Below are 16507 nucleotides of genomic sequence, written 5' to 3'. Positions count from 1 at the left end.
TAATGTATACTCAATTAAACTCACAAATTCATCTTACAGTGAAAAAAAAAAAAAAAATTCAAATTCTCAATCAAGGTGGTATAGGCATTATAAAGAAATAAGGACATTGCTTTTGATTTTACAAATAAAGTTCTTAGAGACATAGTTTTCAATAAGGACATTGCATCTGATTTGACAAATAAAGGTCTTACAAACTTATTTTTCAGAAAAAATAAATAATTTATGTAATAAATCAATGTTAGATGGTTCAAAAATATTATATAATCTCCAATCTATAATTCAAACTTTTGTAAGAGATAAAGAAATCGTGATCAATTAATAAATGTTTTATTGTTGGTGTGAATTAAAACATACACAAACTCCAAGTTGGACTACCAATGTAAACAAATCATGATCAATTAACAAATGTTTCATTGTTAATGTGAACTAGCTTAGTCAAACTCCATGTTGGAACAAATGATCGATCCAATTCTCCTGGGCAAGCCTGCATTGCTCTACTCAAAGTCCCTCTTTGGCATAGTTGAGTGTGTATCCCTCTCCTTCCTTGTCATGTCCCCATTTTGGAGGCAATTTTATTTATTTAATTAAATTAATTAGGTTGTCCAAAATAATGAATATTTTATGAGGATGACTAATTAATTATTTTAATTAATAAATAAGTAGTATTAAGTTAATTATTTATAAAGTTATCAAATAAATAAATATTAAAAGGTAACTTTATATTTAATTAATTTAATAAAGTGACTTGAATTATAAAATATTTTATAGTAATTCACTTTATAAATGCTAATGTAGGTGGAGGAAATAATCAGAATGGTAACAACTAGAGTAGGGTAACAACTAGAGTAGGGTAACTTTATAAACTTAATATTTAAAATATTTAAAATTAATTACTATAAAGTTGAATGCTAATGTAGGTGGAGGAAATAATCAGAATGGTAACAACTAGAGTGGTAATAATCAAGATGGGACACATAATGGATGCGAACAAGTTGGGAACAATTTTGGTCATGCATCCCAGAAAACTAGGACAGTGAGTTCGAGACCCATTATTCCCACATTTCCTCCTAGAGCTCCAGAGCAGCTCGTACCAGAGCCCCAGATCATTGATATACAGGACCAACTGAGGAGAGATTGGGAAGCCAGAGGTCCAAATTTTATTGCTGCAATCACCTTTAGAGAGTATATAGATGTGCGGATGAAGCATATGCCATGTGGACATGACAGGAACCAGAGCTATGAGCTATGAAAGAAAGTAGAGAAACTTTAGTTACCATATTATGATGGCTCGGGGAAGTCTACAAAAAGAGCTTGAGTTCAAAAGCTTGACACATACTTACAATTGAACCTTATGCTTGAGGAAGAAGCTATTAAGTATGCAACAATTCACCTCGATGGGTTAGCACACAAGTGGTGGCATCATGGTATGGTCACTATGGGTCATGCACACATTACCTCATATGTGGAGTTTATGAAGAGACTGATTGAATGCTTTGATAGGCCTAAGGATCATACTTTCCCTATGACAGGCAAAAACTTGTATGAGGAGTTTAACAGACATGCAGATTCGATACAGGGAGACTTCAGCACATCTTCAGGTAATGGTTTATCTACATCATCTTCACAGGTAGAAGGGGTTTCAAATGTTGTGCAGGTTGATCCAGTTGCATCAGAAGGTGATATCATAGGCACATCGGTTTGCATGATTGACACAGATAATGATTCTAGTACCGTTGGGCTGGATGAAGTTACAACAGTTGAGGATATTGTCATGTTTGAGGATAGTACAATTGATTAGAAAGTGAGCATTCAGGACTTTGCAAAAAATGAGTATCAAGCACAGTTGGATGCTTCTTCACATGAGATAGAGGCTAGTAGCTCTTCACTTGGTTTGGCAAGCCAGCTGAAGACAAGGGACAAGGATATTTTCACGGCTTTATCTCATCATGATAGGATACATGGATTGATTGAGAGTCACATTTGGATGATTCAACTGCAGGAGAGATAGAAAGGAGTCACAACAGGTTCTTCTTGTGACGACTTACAACAGATCAAGGAAGATGCAGTGAAGAAGGAGGAGAAGGAGGTTGACTGGCTTTTTCATGAGCTAGAGGATACTTGAAATTCCTTGGTGTGTACTTGGTTGGCTCTCCAAGATTCTGAGAGACACATGGATGAGCTTTGTCTTGAGGTGAGTTCAGTTCAGAAGTTAGCGCGTATAGCAGGGACTCAATTTTCTTTTACAGTCAGGTCACATGATGATGATATGAGTATGTCTAGCATTCACACTTCGGATTCAAAGATTGTAGATAGGTGCATGAAGTTAGTTAGTATTGTTCACATTACTCAGGTGAGAAGTTTACTTGAATTGCCAGCTGGTTTTCGTTCATGGATTAGATGTTGGGATCCTTATCTTAGTACTTGGGATTGTTTTGACCAGAGATATCTATCATCCTTGGTAGTAGTATCTATTGCATCATCATGGACTTGATTAGTAGTTTGCAAGGTGTAGTTCTCATCCATGCCAGCAACTTGTTTGATGCTGGAATTAGTTTTTACACACCTATGTTGGGCATTGTTCATATATCCAGTCGACCACTCTTGTTGGAATGGGTTGATGATCTCTCAGATATGATAGAGTTTATAGAAGAGTCCCATGATCTGAGTATTATAGATGATAGCTATTCTAAGGTTACTCCTTTGGACAGTGTACCAGGGATAGAGTATAGGAGTGCAACTAGTCGGCACAATCATGTGTCTAGTTAGCTAAGAGTTTGTGAGTGAGACATTTCTATCGCTTGCAAGCATTTTGATGCTACTCGTTAGTTGTTAGCAGTTTATTGATGGGGTTCTCTTGCTAGTGATGAGCAGGGAGGCAGTTATCTTTCCTTGACAGAGATCCACTCTTTATGGGAGGCTATCCGGATTCTAAGACAAAATTATATGTAGTTGGTAGCCGATAGAGATTATCTTATGGAGTGGGGCAGTACAACATATGACACATTATTGGTCAAGGAAGATGAGGTGAGTAAGCTTACTCAACAGCTTGAGGTGACTTCTGATTTTCTTGAGAGTACATAGTTGGCTTTCGAGGAGTCACAGTTTCATTTGGCTAAGGTGACCATGGAGTTAGAGCGACTGTAGTCTTTACCAAATTCTGTACAGTCACAAGCTGTGGTGTGTGGTGATCTGAGGATGTCCATGGTCGAGATTGTCAAAGACAGTGGAGATGGGGATGCATCCATCCTTGATACTAACATTGGCATATTGGGTTCATTCTCACTAGAGTCAAGTTTAGTTGAGTTGGGTGTTGCAACAGATTGTTGTGGTATGCCTGACATGGTGGTGGCCTCTAGTACTAATGGCACGGAGACTAGAGATTTTGTATCAAAGATTATGTGTGATGTTGGTGAGCCGGTAGTTGGCATGGTTCCTGCTAGTGATACTACTCCCTTGGCGATGTCTTCGGAGATAGTAGTCAGTTCCATCTTGGTTAGTGATCAATTGTAGTTAGTTTCATCTGGGTTGCAGTCTAAGCCACTAACTAAGATTGGCGCATTCTATCAGCATTACACTGTGAGGTATGCTCATCAATTTACCTTTGATGACCATGTTGATGAGATGATGATACAAAGATATACTTTGATTCCTAGTGCTTGTCATCAGTTATGGGATGCTTTGATGCCACAGTATGAGAGTTGTGATGGGCATGACATGGTGATATGTTCTGTTGTTGACAGCTTGATAATACATGACTTAGAGCAGGAGTTTGGGAGTGATGCTTCAGCGGTTGTTGTTATTGATTCTACTCCTTTGGCTATGACATCTCCTAACTTAGCTGGTGATCAGTCATAGTGGGTTGTATAACTTGTTCATGGTGAGCTCTTGACTAAGTTTGGTTCTTTTTATCAGCATTATACTGCAGGGTATGTACATTAGTTAGCATTTGATCCTTGTGTTGAGGAGTTGATGGCAGGCAAATTTGGTTTGGGTTCCATTTCTTGCTATTTATCTTGTGATGTCTTTTCACCATTAGCGGTGCATGGGAGTTATGGTTATGAGACAGTGGTCAGTGATCTGCAGAGTTGTGTTGACTGCAGGAGTTGTACAGTGTGTGAATTCTCCATACTTGGTACAATTTCATTCAGGAGCATTCACCATTGTTGCAGATTTGGATTATACATTCCGTATAGGCCAGTGGGATGCATTGATGGTATTTACTGTGTTGGTAGCTTGATTTTCCCACTTTACTTGGGTTCTGATGTTCTAAGAGTTTGTGTCTCATGGGTTTCTGACTGTGGCAGTTGTGATTTAGGAGTTTGGTTGAGCTGTAATTATCAGTTTGATTATGGATTCCTCTTGGTTATATTGCAGAGGATATTGTAGGGGCCTATGTTAATTAATAGTGGTATAGTTCATGACTACATTTGGGATCCAGGTGGATTGATTGGTTTATTGTTCATCCATTGCTTGGGGACAAGCAATTTCAGGAAGGGCGGACTATCATGTACCCATTTTGGAGGAAATTTGATTTAATTAATTTAATTAATTAGGTTGTCCAAAATAATGAATATTTTATGAAGATGACTAATTAATTATTTTAATTAAATGAATAAGTGGTATTAAGTTAATTATTTATAAAGTTATCAAATAAATAAATATTAAAAGGTAACTTTATATTTAATTAATTTATAAAGTGACTTGAATTATAAAATATTTTATAAAGTCACTTTATAAAAAAATCAAGAGTTCCCCTTTTGAGTACATACATGGACTTTGTAAAAGGAAAAAAAAGAAGTAATATTAAAACTCATGTTTTATCCCACATTGGCAAGACAGAAGTGTGGAGCAAGTGAGGAAGGGATTAAAAGAAAGAGGATAGCTCTCATTTATTCAGGCTTGGAAATATCAAAGAAATTGAATTTTCTTTTGGAGATTATGTCTCAATAGTTTGGAGCACGAAATCCCTTCAAGCTGAAAATCTTGACGCAATTGAAAGATATGGTCTTGAGATTCAACATAGTAGCAGTCCGAAAAAGCAAAACAAAAAAAGCAGGCTGAAAAAGTGGGTACGAAAAAGCAGTCTGAAAAAAGCAGAACCGAAAAAGCAAGCAAAAAAAGTGGATACGAAAAAACAATTCGAAAAAGCATAACCAAAAAAAGCAGGCTGAAAAAGCTGTTCGAAAAAAGAAAAGTAGAAGGGGCAGCATAGAAGGAAATTATTACAGCCATCTACAACCAGGTTCTTTTGTTAGTATTGTTTTTTAGGGTGTTCTAAGCTTTCAGCTGTAAGTGTGCATTATACCAACACTATCATTTTGTAATCCATGTAAATGCCAAAGTCTTGGCCATATTTCATGAGCATTGTAAATTTCATTGCAATTAAGAAGATAATAGTTGCTAGTGTCATTTAAGCAATTTAATATCATTATTTATCAGCTAGTTAGTTTGCATACCAACTGTTTGTAAAAATGCCAGTTGGCTATAGGTGTTCATTTCTCATGCTTAGATCATATATATGCACTGAATATTGTCAAATTTAGTAACACACTCATGTTAGGTCAATTGTGTAGTCCATTGTAGTCTTCTCGCACAAGACTTTCATTGATGCAAATTGTAAAAAGGTCATTTGAAGCTAGCTGAAATACTATATCAGTCATGCATCCCTTGCATGTGAATTGTTTGATGAAATTTCTTGAGCTTTCATCAGCATTTTTAAGGGCAGATTTGAGGAGGGTTATTACAGTTGTATCAGAGCTTGCTTGCAAAGTATTTGACAAAATGTCAAACAATTGAAGTATAAAGATTTTTTGGTGTTTGAAGAAGTTATAACCTATTGGGGTTATTACATTCCTTGGCCTAGTGATCTCTCGAGGAGTTATTTCATTACTTCAATTTTGTTAGCCCTTGACTGTAGTTTTTTCCTATTTACTAAATCTATTTGTTCTTATTGCTAATATAAATGTTTTGTGTTTTGTTTGCCTGGATCTCTACTTTAGTAGTGATTTTCTTTAGCAGGAGCAGTTTTGGGTGGAGCTTTGTATGCTCTTGGTGGCTTTGATGGCCAACAATACTTGAAGTAAGTTCACATTTCCAATTTTTAAGTTGCGTGTATGTGCATCCAAATAAGGTGATTTTGTAATCAATTTATGTATCTTTGATGTGTCAGTATTATTATATTCAGTCTAGATTTTTAGTTCAGCTATTAAATTGGAGGGAAACAATAGTAAATTGTACATAATAAATGAAAGACTATTGGGCTTCACATATACACCCCACAGGAAGTACGTCTGTGTTTCATAGCAGACTGGTAGTGCAGGGAAAATGTGGGGTACTTGTCGAGGTGCAAATCTCCAATTATTTAGCCAATTAAAGTCATTTATCTCAACATATGGCTACTAAAGCTATTCATCTAGACAACATGATGCAGATGAGTGGTTAGTATGTTCATCAAGTTCCTTTCTAAATTTTTTACTATGAATTTGTTCCAATTGCAATAGAGTAGTTTTACAAACATATTTCCATGGATACTACATGGATCCTCAAACTTGAGTTTGTAGAAGTCTTATAAAGTGCATCGTTTAAGTTAAATTTCTCTCATGGATCATATGTTACAACTATCAAATTATATATCAGATTTGTGTGATCTCCATTAGGCAATTTATGGCAGGTCTTGCCTGGATTAATCACAACTGCACGCATTTGTTGGAACTATTGGAAAAAAGATAATGGGAAAGGACTAACACCATGCTGTAGAAAAACTACATATGATGGGTTTTTTATTATTTGTTTCTTTTTGTTCATAAGTAAAAATGGATCTGTCATGTAACTATGCACCTCTAGCATAGTTATTTTATTATTGCTTTTTATGGCATAGTATTTCGCGGAGTTTGATATATTTATAAATATTGTATGTTGTCAACATATTTATTCAATGGTTGTAAATAGTAACACTACCTATGATTATGAGATTCAGGCTTGCCTTATAGGTTTTATGAGATTGGTGTTGCAACTGCTCTATATGCAAATGTTGGATATTCTCGATCTAATATATTTATTGCTTTGGCTCACCCAGGATGCAGTTTAGCAGGCCTTTTTAATCATTGTATATTTTGGTGAAAATGATTCTTTGGATCCTCACCCCTTAGGATTAGGTCCTAATGTACCACTTCTTGAATACATTGAGAACATTAAGAGAATGGCAACCTATCTCCAGGTACAATTTTCATTAGTATTCTGTGTTTAGATTTCTTCAATTTCGTTTGAAAGATATAGATATTTCAATTTTTATGATGACAATTATCTAATTTGAGTTTGGGGTAAACAAATTAGGACCTCTTAGAGTTGACATGCTTGATTTTTTAAGTTGCCCACCTGTTAATGAAGATTTGATTAGTAGTGCTTCAAGGTACTATTCTTCTTGTGTGTGTGTAATGGTTCACAATTTCATGATTCTATAATCTACCTGTTTGGCCTAACTTTTTTGGATTCTACAGTAGTATTTTTGCTCCAATAGTATGGACAAATGAATTGTGTCATTAGTATTCTGAAGCCTATGTGCAAGTCTGCAAAGAGATGGGTGTCAAGGTTATAAATTCATTACTACACTTAGGAATGAGCTCATCTTAAATCTTCAGAAGATTGAATATGAGCCCATTCCAGACTATAGTAATGAACCTCAAATCTCCTTCAGAGTGAGAATATCATGTCCTTCGGATGATCTTTCTAAAGGTGCTCTAACATTGTATCCTTCAGACTTTAGTTTATATCTGCCAACAACAAGACTACTTTGCATCATTAGAATCATTAATAAGGAATGGAGAGGTAAGCTTTTTTGGGTTTTTGCTGAGAAAATGTTGATATTAAAGCAATGGGGTTGCTTGGCATTTTATGCAAATTTTTTATGCACAAATAGGAATAAATTGAGTTTGAAATGATATATATCAGTTGTTATCTCATTTCAAAATGTGGTTAGCTTTAGGAATTCTTTTATTAGATGTTATATGAAATTATTGCTAGCTAACACCTGCCAAGGAAACATAACTTGCTTCTTCCCATAGTGAATTTTGCTCAAGGTTTTGGCATTGTGAAGTGTAGCCCAGTTCTTTATGTGCCAATAGCAATACTGAGAATGCTAAGAGATGGCATGGTTACTCTCATTGATGTTATTTCTTTGTTGCATTATATGAGATTCATTACTACACTCGAGAATGGGCTCATCTTCAGTCTTTAGAAGATTGAAGATGAGCCCATTCCGAGTGTAGTAATGAATCTCAAAGCTCCTTCAGCCTGAGCATATGATGTCTTTCAGATGATCTTTCTAAAGTTGTATTTTACAAAAAAATTCTAATGATTTAAGTTTTTTAGCATCAATTTGTAATTTCAGTCAGAAATCTCTATATATCTTTTCTTGCGAGATAGGGTTGCTTAGTTTTTATGTAAATGTCTTTGCTTTTGTAGCTTGGACTTGAATTCACTACCAATGTTCTTTATACTCAGCCAACAATATATTTGTACCAAGTATAGTGCATTTTAATGGTATTGTTCATACAATGTTGATGCTTACTCAAGAAGACTATTTTTATTTAGTTTTATTTGCCAAGTTTCCTTTTCAGTTTGATTTTGAGCTGGTGACACTTGAGACTCAAATGCCTACAAATGCTTCATGCAGTGTCCAGTCTCAAGCCTTGATCACTAAGCAAGCTCCTAGCTCTTATTACAATTTTCTTACTGCAATGTCACATCCAGTTTGCATGTGATTCTACTGACCTAAAGGATCCTTAACCACAAACAATAGTAGTCTCCTCTACTCAAGATAATAAAACTTTGTTTGGATTTAAATAAGAAAATCACAGCAGCATTATGAGTGAGGATTTTTGTCTCCTCAGAAACTTCTTAGCTAAGAAAGCCTTCCTGAGGGTTGTGAGCTTGTGTACTTCTCCTTTATATCAAAGGTTCAATGCGAGCATGTTGCTAAGACCCTGCCCAAGGTTACAAATGCAAAGTGAACTAGTTTTTAATGCTTCTCACTAGCAATAAAGCATGTTTTATTAGCCCATTATCTAGTTGGTTCACCTTTATTTCAAATCTAATGTAGGGACAAGGAGTTTCTTGGTCAGGGTCTTGCATTGAATGATGAATTAGATTGTGTGCTAGGGAAACACAACTCCATTACTATAGGGTCTCCTGTTATGTGAAAAAGAACAAAAGAGAGTAAACTAGAATAAATTTGGTAACTTTCCACATTTCAAATGTGGATTATACCTTTGAACTATTGCATAGAGAGAGAGAGAGAGGGTGGCAGGGTATTGCAAAACTATTGCATAGCTAAGGAGACAACAAAGGAGCCTCCTTGTCTCCCCTGCCCCCACATGTGAGAGAGAACACTATTGCATAGAAATGTACGCAGGCAACAAAGCAAGAACATGCACTAGAGTTTTCCCTAAACTGGGTGTTCCCAAAGGTAAATAACTGAGGCTATTCCACTTGTTTATTTTCATATTTTCCATTTGAATGTATGCATTAGAATCTATTATCAATAACTCAGCATAATATCCGTGTTGGTGACTTTGTCCATTGGAATTGGAATGTGGAAGACAGGTATGTGCCAACATTTTATTCTATTTGAGAGCACATGCTTTTCCCTCTTGTTTTATGGTCTATGGAAATCCAAATTACTGTTAGAAAAACCAATCTCAAAGTTCAGAATGGTAGAATGATAATATCTTCATGAGTTTATTTATAATCTTGTGTCGTTTACATTGATGTGCTTAAACATACTTACATGGCACACACATGCATGCTCACGTGTGCGTGCGCACACACAGAGATTGATATCTTGTTTTTCTTTTCCCTTTTAGATTTGCAGTTGATACTATGCAGTTGATATGCCTTGATGAAGTTGGTGGCGAGGAAGCCATTCATCCACTAGCACATGTGACTATGTTCATTCAACAAACATTTGGCGGTTATCTTCAGTCAAAGGTGGTGCTAGTTTTAACTTTAAAATGCAAAAATGTCAATGAGAAAATACACATGATTTGTAGATTTTGATTATAAAATTTATTTCTATATAAGGAGTTCAGATTAGGGGAGTTAGCCTAGCGAGCTGACATGGCGAGTTGACTTAAAGTGGCAAGTTGGTGGGGCAAGTGGGGGTGACTTGGTGAGCTGACCTGGAGAGTTGGCTTAGGGGGGAGACTTGGTGAGTGAACTTAGAGAGTCGACTTGGTGAACATACTTCAATTGTCAGCTTGGCGAGCTGACTTGGGGAGTTGGCATGGCAATCTAACATGGTGAGTGGGCTTAAAGTGGCAACTTGGTGGGGCAAGTTGGCGAACCGACCTAGCGAGGCCACTTAGAGACGCACCATGGCGAGCTGACTTGGTAAGCAAGCTCGATGAGTGGAACTAACAACTAACTTTGATGAGGCACTTTGGTGGGGTGACTTGATGACCGAACTCAAAGAGTCAACTTGGCGAGCATACTTTCACTAGTACATTTGGGTTCATTTTTGGACCTTTATTGGTCGAATTTCTAACCCAATTTTCTACCAAATTTGACCAACCCATTGGTCAAAATTTTTTTGGTCAAAATTTCAACCAACTCACTGGTACATGATTTGTCTCAATCATATAACTAATTATATATTCTTCATATTAGTTAGTGTCAATGTTTTTTAGGCATTCTATAAAACAGTTCACATGCCTTGCATATGATATGACATTTTGCATGCATCCCACACTCTCTCTCATCTAGCTAATGATGGATTACGCAGAGTCCTCTAAAACCATGATGCTAAAAGACACACAATGAAATCCAAAATGAACTTGCACTACAAATGGATTGTGGAAATTTGATATTGGTAAAATTGCATGCATGTCTACTAGGACAATCACAACTTAAACATACATTTGTCCTAGTAGACATGCATGCAAAATTAATAATATCAGATTTCCACAATCCATTTGTAGTGCAAGTTCATTTTGGATTTGATTGTGTGTTTTTTAGAATCATAGTTTCAGATCACTCTGCGTAATCCATCATCAGCTGGATGAGAGAGTGTAGGATGCATGTAAAATGTCATATCATAAGCAAGACATGTGAACTGTTTTATAGAATGCCTGAAAAAAATTTACACCTAACTGTTGGTGGAAATTTTCACCTTCATTGGTCGAAATTTCCACCTTCATTGGTCGAAATTTCCACCAATGCCTAAATTTTTTTCTACCTTTGTTGGTCAAAATTTCCACCTTCATTGGTTGAAATTTCCACCAAGGCTTAATTTTTTTTCCACCTTTGTTGGTCGAAATATCCACCTTCATTGGTTGAAATTTCCACCAATGCCTAAATTTTTTTCCACCTTTGTTGGTCAAAATTTCCACCAACGCGCAATTTTTTTTCTACCTTTGTTGGTCAAATTTTCGACCTTCATTGGTCAAAATTTCGACCAATTCTTGTTTGAATCCACACAATGGCTTTGGCAGGTTTTCGACCAATAGATTGGTCAAAATTTTGACCAACTAGTGAGTTGGTCGAAATTTCCACCAGAAAAATATCAACCAATGGGTTGGTCAAAGTTGGTCGAAAGTTGGTCGAAAATTGGGTCAAAAATTCGACCAATAAAGGTCGAAAAATGAACCCAAATGTACTAGTGGGTTATCAGATTAATCAAGGATGGATGTTGCCCTTTTCTATTGCCACATATGATTCTACTAGAGGCATTGATGTTTTAGATGTTGAAGTTATGATTAGTTATACTTTTCCTCTAACAATAGAGGACTAAATTTATTGTATAGGTTAGAGTGGACAAACTAGAAAAAAAGGGAGCCTCACATACTTTCTTTACTCAAGTAGGAAAATCTCATATAGGAGAGCTTGGAAATGATTTGCAGAGAAATGGGGAATTCAATAGTATATGAGATCCAAAAGTTTAGAAGTCATGTAAAATAGAAGGAATATAAGTTATATTCGAAACCATTTTACCATGTGGAAAGAAAACATTTTGACCTAAATGGACTAACAGGGGCATGGATTAAAGGCTTGTTTGTGGCATATATACATGTAGTAAATGTGTGGAGGAGTTCAAAGTTTTTTTTGAAGTTGTTTTCAAATTTGAACAATATTTTTTAACTTTAGTAGTCTGCAAGTACAAACCAACAATAACATAAAAAATGGTGAGAAAATGACATTCTTTGCGAGCAAAATTATTATATTATGAATGCAGATTTTCAAATGGGGGTCTCATCTTCTTTTCCACATAGATCAAATCACGAGGGAATCAACATCTATAGCCTCTGAAGGACTATGGAAGCATCTTGGTACGGAAGTTGATGACATTATTTGCATGGTCGAAAAACATTTTGGAGGAGGGATTTTAGGCGGTTTAGGGATTTTAGGTGGTTTTTCCCACATTATATGTGGGAAAAGATTTAGAATAAGTTTTATATTAGACAGAATGGTTGGGGAACGTCGAAGGCAAAGACTGACGGGCTTAACCGGCACACTCAAAGCTGACAACTTAGGCGCCCGGCCCACATCTTCGAATAAAACTCCGGAACACATCCCTCTTCCATTTGCTTCAGGTGGGATCCAGTTTGAAGACCTTCAAAGGGCGGCACTTGTAAATGTGACTAGTGAAGGCAAGGTGAATGTTCACAATATAGTCCAAACACGTGGTAGAATGTTGTCGCCAGATGGGGAGAGGATCACCGACCTATAATCTCTCACTGATGTTCTTCAAGATGAAGAGGCACAATTTCTACAATTTTATACAATTTTTTTATATATATCTTCATGTAATTCATTTTTGGTGAAAAAAATTCAAAACTCATATAGTGATCCATATTTGAATGTACATTTGATCTACAAACATTCTGCAGAGGATAAAGAAAACAAAGTGGATTTGTCTTTCTGAACCATGTGAACTGGAAGCAAGTCATCTCAACTTAATGAAGAGATGTTTAAGGGTTCTGGACTTGGGGAGGCAACCATATGGACCAGTACCAGTGATAGTAGAATATATTGAAAGAGGATTTACAGTAGAATATATTGAACCACAAATACAGCTAAATGGAGAATGCAAAGTAGCCTTTGAAAATCTAAGGTTGCTCCGCCTGGTGAACATCAATAATTACACATTGGTGCAGGATGTCCATAAACATTTCAGATTAGCGGTATTAATCTTGAGGTTAGAGACACTCGACGAAGTTTGTAAGGCAAAATCCGCAAACCCTGTCTAAATGTTTATTTTGTTCTCTTAAAAAAAAATTCCTTAATTCATTTATATTGTTCCCATGACATTGCTAATTCGAAACAATGAAATCGGTTTTGCAGTTCAAGGGTATCATCCCATCTTCAGTGAAATACATGAATATAAAAAATGTTACATTTGATAATTTTACCACCACTCCGGTCTTTGCGCTCTTTAACATTGGAGGATTGTAGTGGGTTTGATAGGCTGCCTGAAACCATTGGGAACCTACCTGCTCTGGAAGAGTTGAATTTATTGTGTTCTCGTAGTTTAGTAAGGCTTTCAGATAGTTTTGGAAAATTGTCTTATTTGAAAACGTTGATTTTACATGGTTGTGAAAACTTGGTGAGCCTTCCGGACAATTTTGGCCATTTATCTTCTTTAAATATGTTGAGTTTAAAGGAATGTGAAAACTTGGAGAGCCTTCTGGACAATTTTGGCAATTTATGTTGTTTGACAAAATTAGTTTTAGGCTATTGCACACAGCTGTTTGTGTTGCCAGAAAGTTTTTGAAACCTCGCCTCTCTGCAGGAGTTGACATTGCGAGGTTGTGAGCAGATCTCAAATCTGCCTCATAGTTTTGGTCAACTGAAGTGTTGCCAAAAAGTTTTGGAAACCTCGCCTCTCTGCAGGAGTTGACATTGCGAGGTTGTGAGCAGATCTCAAATCTGCCTCATTGTTTTGGTCAACTGAAGTCTTTAGAATATTTGGGCATACATGGATGCAGGGCATTGCAGATGATGGAATGAGGTAGAGGATTGATAATTTAAGTCACAGAGAAAAAATGTTGAAACATCAAACAACTTCATTTCAGTAATTAAAAAAACACATTTTTATCATTTAAACTAAAATCTGGAGCTGCACATTACAATACGGTGTTTTTTTACTGTTGCTACAGCTGAAATTACACAGTTTAAAGAAAAACTTCAGCACTCTGTCTTCTTGCTCTGTTTTTACACAATGACTTCTACATTTCACACTACAAAAACTCCAGCACACTAATTAAAAGAAACAGCTGAAGAATGTCCTAGAAGAGAAGAAATTAAACATAGCAAAATAAAATTTGGAGTCCACCACATGCTGAAATAATTGAAGTATTTGGTGGAGTAAAAGAAACATAAAAAAAAACTGCAGCTGCTAGCAAAATAATATGAAACAATACGGACAAGTAAATGAGGCAGTTGGAGATTAAATTTCAACACTCCCGCTTAATCACAACTACTGTCCATGATTCCCAAATTGTCTCTTTGATGCTCAAAACTTTTCTTTCCTAGTGGTTTGGTGAAGATGTCAGCATATTGATCATTTGATTTGCAATGCTCCAAATAAATTTCTCCATTGCTTATTAGTTCTCTGATAAAATGATACCTTGTGTCGATATGTTTACTTCTTTTATGAAAAATTAGAATCTTTGACAAAGCTATGGCCGAATTATTATCATAGTAGATTTTAGTTGCCTCTTCTTGTTCATAGTTTGATTTTTAAGCATCCTTCTCATCCAAATTGCTTGGCACACTGCCCCTGTAGTTGCTACATACTCTGCTTCAGCAGATGAAAGAGTAACAATTGTTTGTTTCTTTGAAGCCCATGATACTACGCCTAATCCAAAATGAAAAACATAACTAAAAGTGCTCTTCCTTTCATCTATACAACCTACACTATCAGTGTCAGTGTATCCTATCAATCTGAAATCATTTGAACTTGAGTAGAAAATTCCATAGTTCTTTGTTCCACTAACATATCTCAAAATTCTTTTCCCTGCTTTCCAATGTGAAACTTTTGGAGTTTGCATAAACCTTGAGATGAGACTTACTGCATACATTATGTCTAGTCTTGTGGTTATTAAATACATGAGACTACCAACAAGTTTCTTATACAAGGTTGGATTTACATCTGCTCCTTTATCTTTCTTGCTCAATTTTAATCCTGTCATAATTGGTGTTGGAGCTGATTTGCAATTTATCATATTAAACCTTTTCAAGATGTCATTTGCATATTTAGATTGTGAAATAAAAATACTTTTATCATTTTGATTCACTTCAATGCCAAGAAATTACCTCATTAAACCCAAATCAGTAATCTCAAATTATTTCTTCATGTCTGCCTTAAAATTGTCAATTGATAAATCACCAGTGAAGATCAAGTCATCAAGATATAAACAAACAATTAAGATCTCACCTTGTTCATTCATCTTGGTGTATAAAGTAGGCTCACTACTGCACCTATTAAAGCTATTTTCCAAGAGATAAGAGTCAATTCTACTATACCATGCTCTTGGGGCTTGTTTGAGTCCATAAAGTGCCTTCTTGAGCTTGTAAACCTTGTTTTCATACCCAAAATCTCATACCTAGGTGGCTGCTCCTCATAAACTTCTTCTAAAATACCATTGAGAAATGTCGATTTCACATCCATTTGATACATTGCCCACTTGTTTTGAGCTACTATGGCAAGTATAGTTCTCACGATGTCAAGACGAGGCATCAGTGCAAATGTCTCATTATTGTCAACCCTGGGCTATTGTGAATAACCTTTTGCTACAAGCCTAGCTTTATGCTTTTGCACATCACCATTTGCATTCAATTTAGTTTTATAAACCCACTTCACTCCAATCACTTCTTTTCCTTGTGGAAGACTCATCAACTCCCATGTGTCATTCTTTTCTATTGCATCAATTTCTTCATCCATTGCATTTATCCATTTTTCTTCTTTAATTGCTTCTTCAAAATGAGTTGGATCAGCAACATGTGAATATACTGCAAAAAGAGAATTCTAATCTGCACTACTTCCACTATTATCTTGCTCATAAATGTCTCTCAAACTTCTAAATTTTTTTCTTCTTAAGCTTGCTAGTGTGGGGTTTGACATGTAACTTGAATTTATAGATTGTGGACTTGATGGACCAACACCAAAAGTTCTGATTGAAAATGGTGTTTGTTGCACATTTGAAGGTGTATTTTCTTGTGTATGTGTTGATGTCCTTATGTTTGATGATGACCTCTTTTGACCACTTTCTTGAGTTTGAATGGGTGTGGAAGGAGCCACATTTGAAGGAATACCTGCTGGTATAATTTCTTCATTTTCTTCTTGTGGTATGCTAGCTATTATGTTGATTGTTTTGTCTATACTTCCATGCCATGCTTCATCTTCTACAAATTTCACATCTTTGCTGATTATAACCTTCTTGCTGATTGGATTGTATAACTTGTATGCTTTTGATTCATCACTGCATCCCACAAAAATACATTTTTCTCCTTT

At 35.9% G+C, this 16507-nt stretch overlaps 1 pseudogene; it reads left to right on the top strand.

Moving 5' to 3' along the window:
• LOC149568615 (disease resistance protein RUN1-like) overlaps positions 1-14001 on the top strand; it is a 51389-nt pseudogene extending 37388 nt beyond the window's left edge.
• The last annotated feature ends 2506 nt before the right edge of the window (positions 14002-16507 follow it).

The sequence above is a fragment of the Cupressus sempervirens genome, chromosome 3 (assembly GCF_028749045.1).
Source record: "Cupressus sempervirens isolate cs-2001-9-10 chromosome 3, ASM2874904v1, whole genome shotgun sequence".
Taxonomy (NCBI): Eukaryota; Viridiplantae; Streptophyta; class Pinopsida; order Cupressales; family Cupressaceae; genus Cupressus; species Cupressus sempervirens.
Note: the sequence above shows the minus strand (reverse complement) of the source record. Positions and strands in the feature narration are given on the sequence as shown.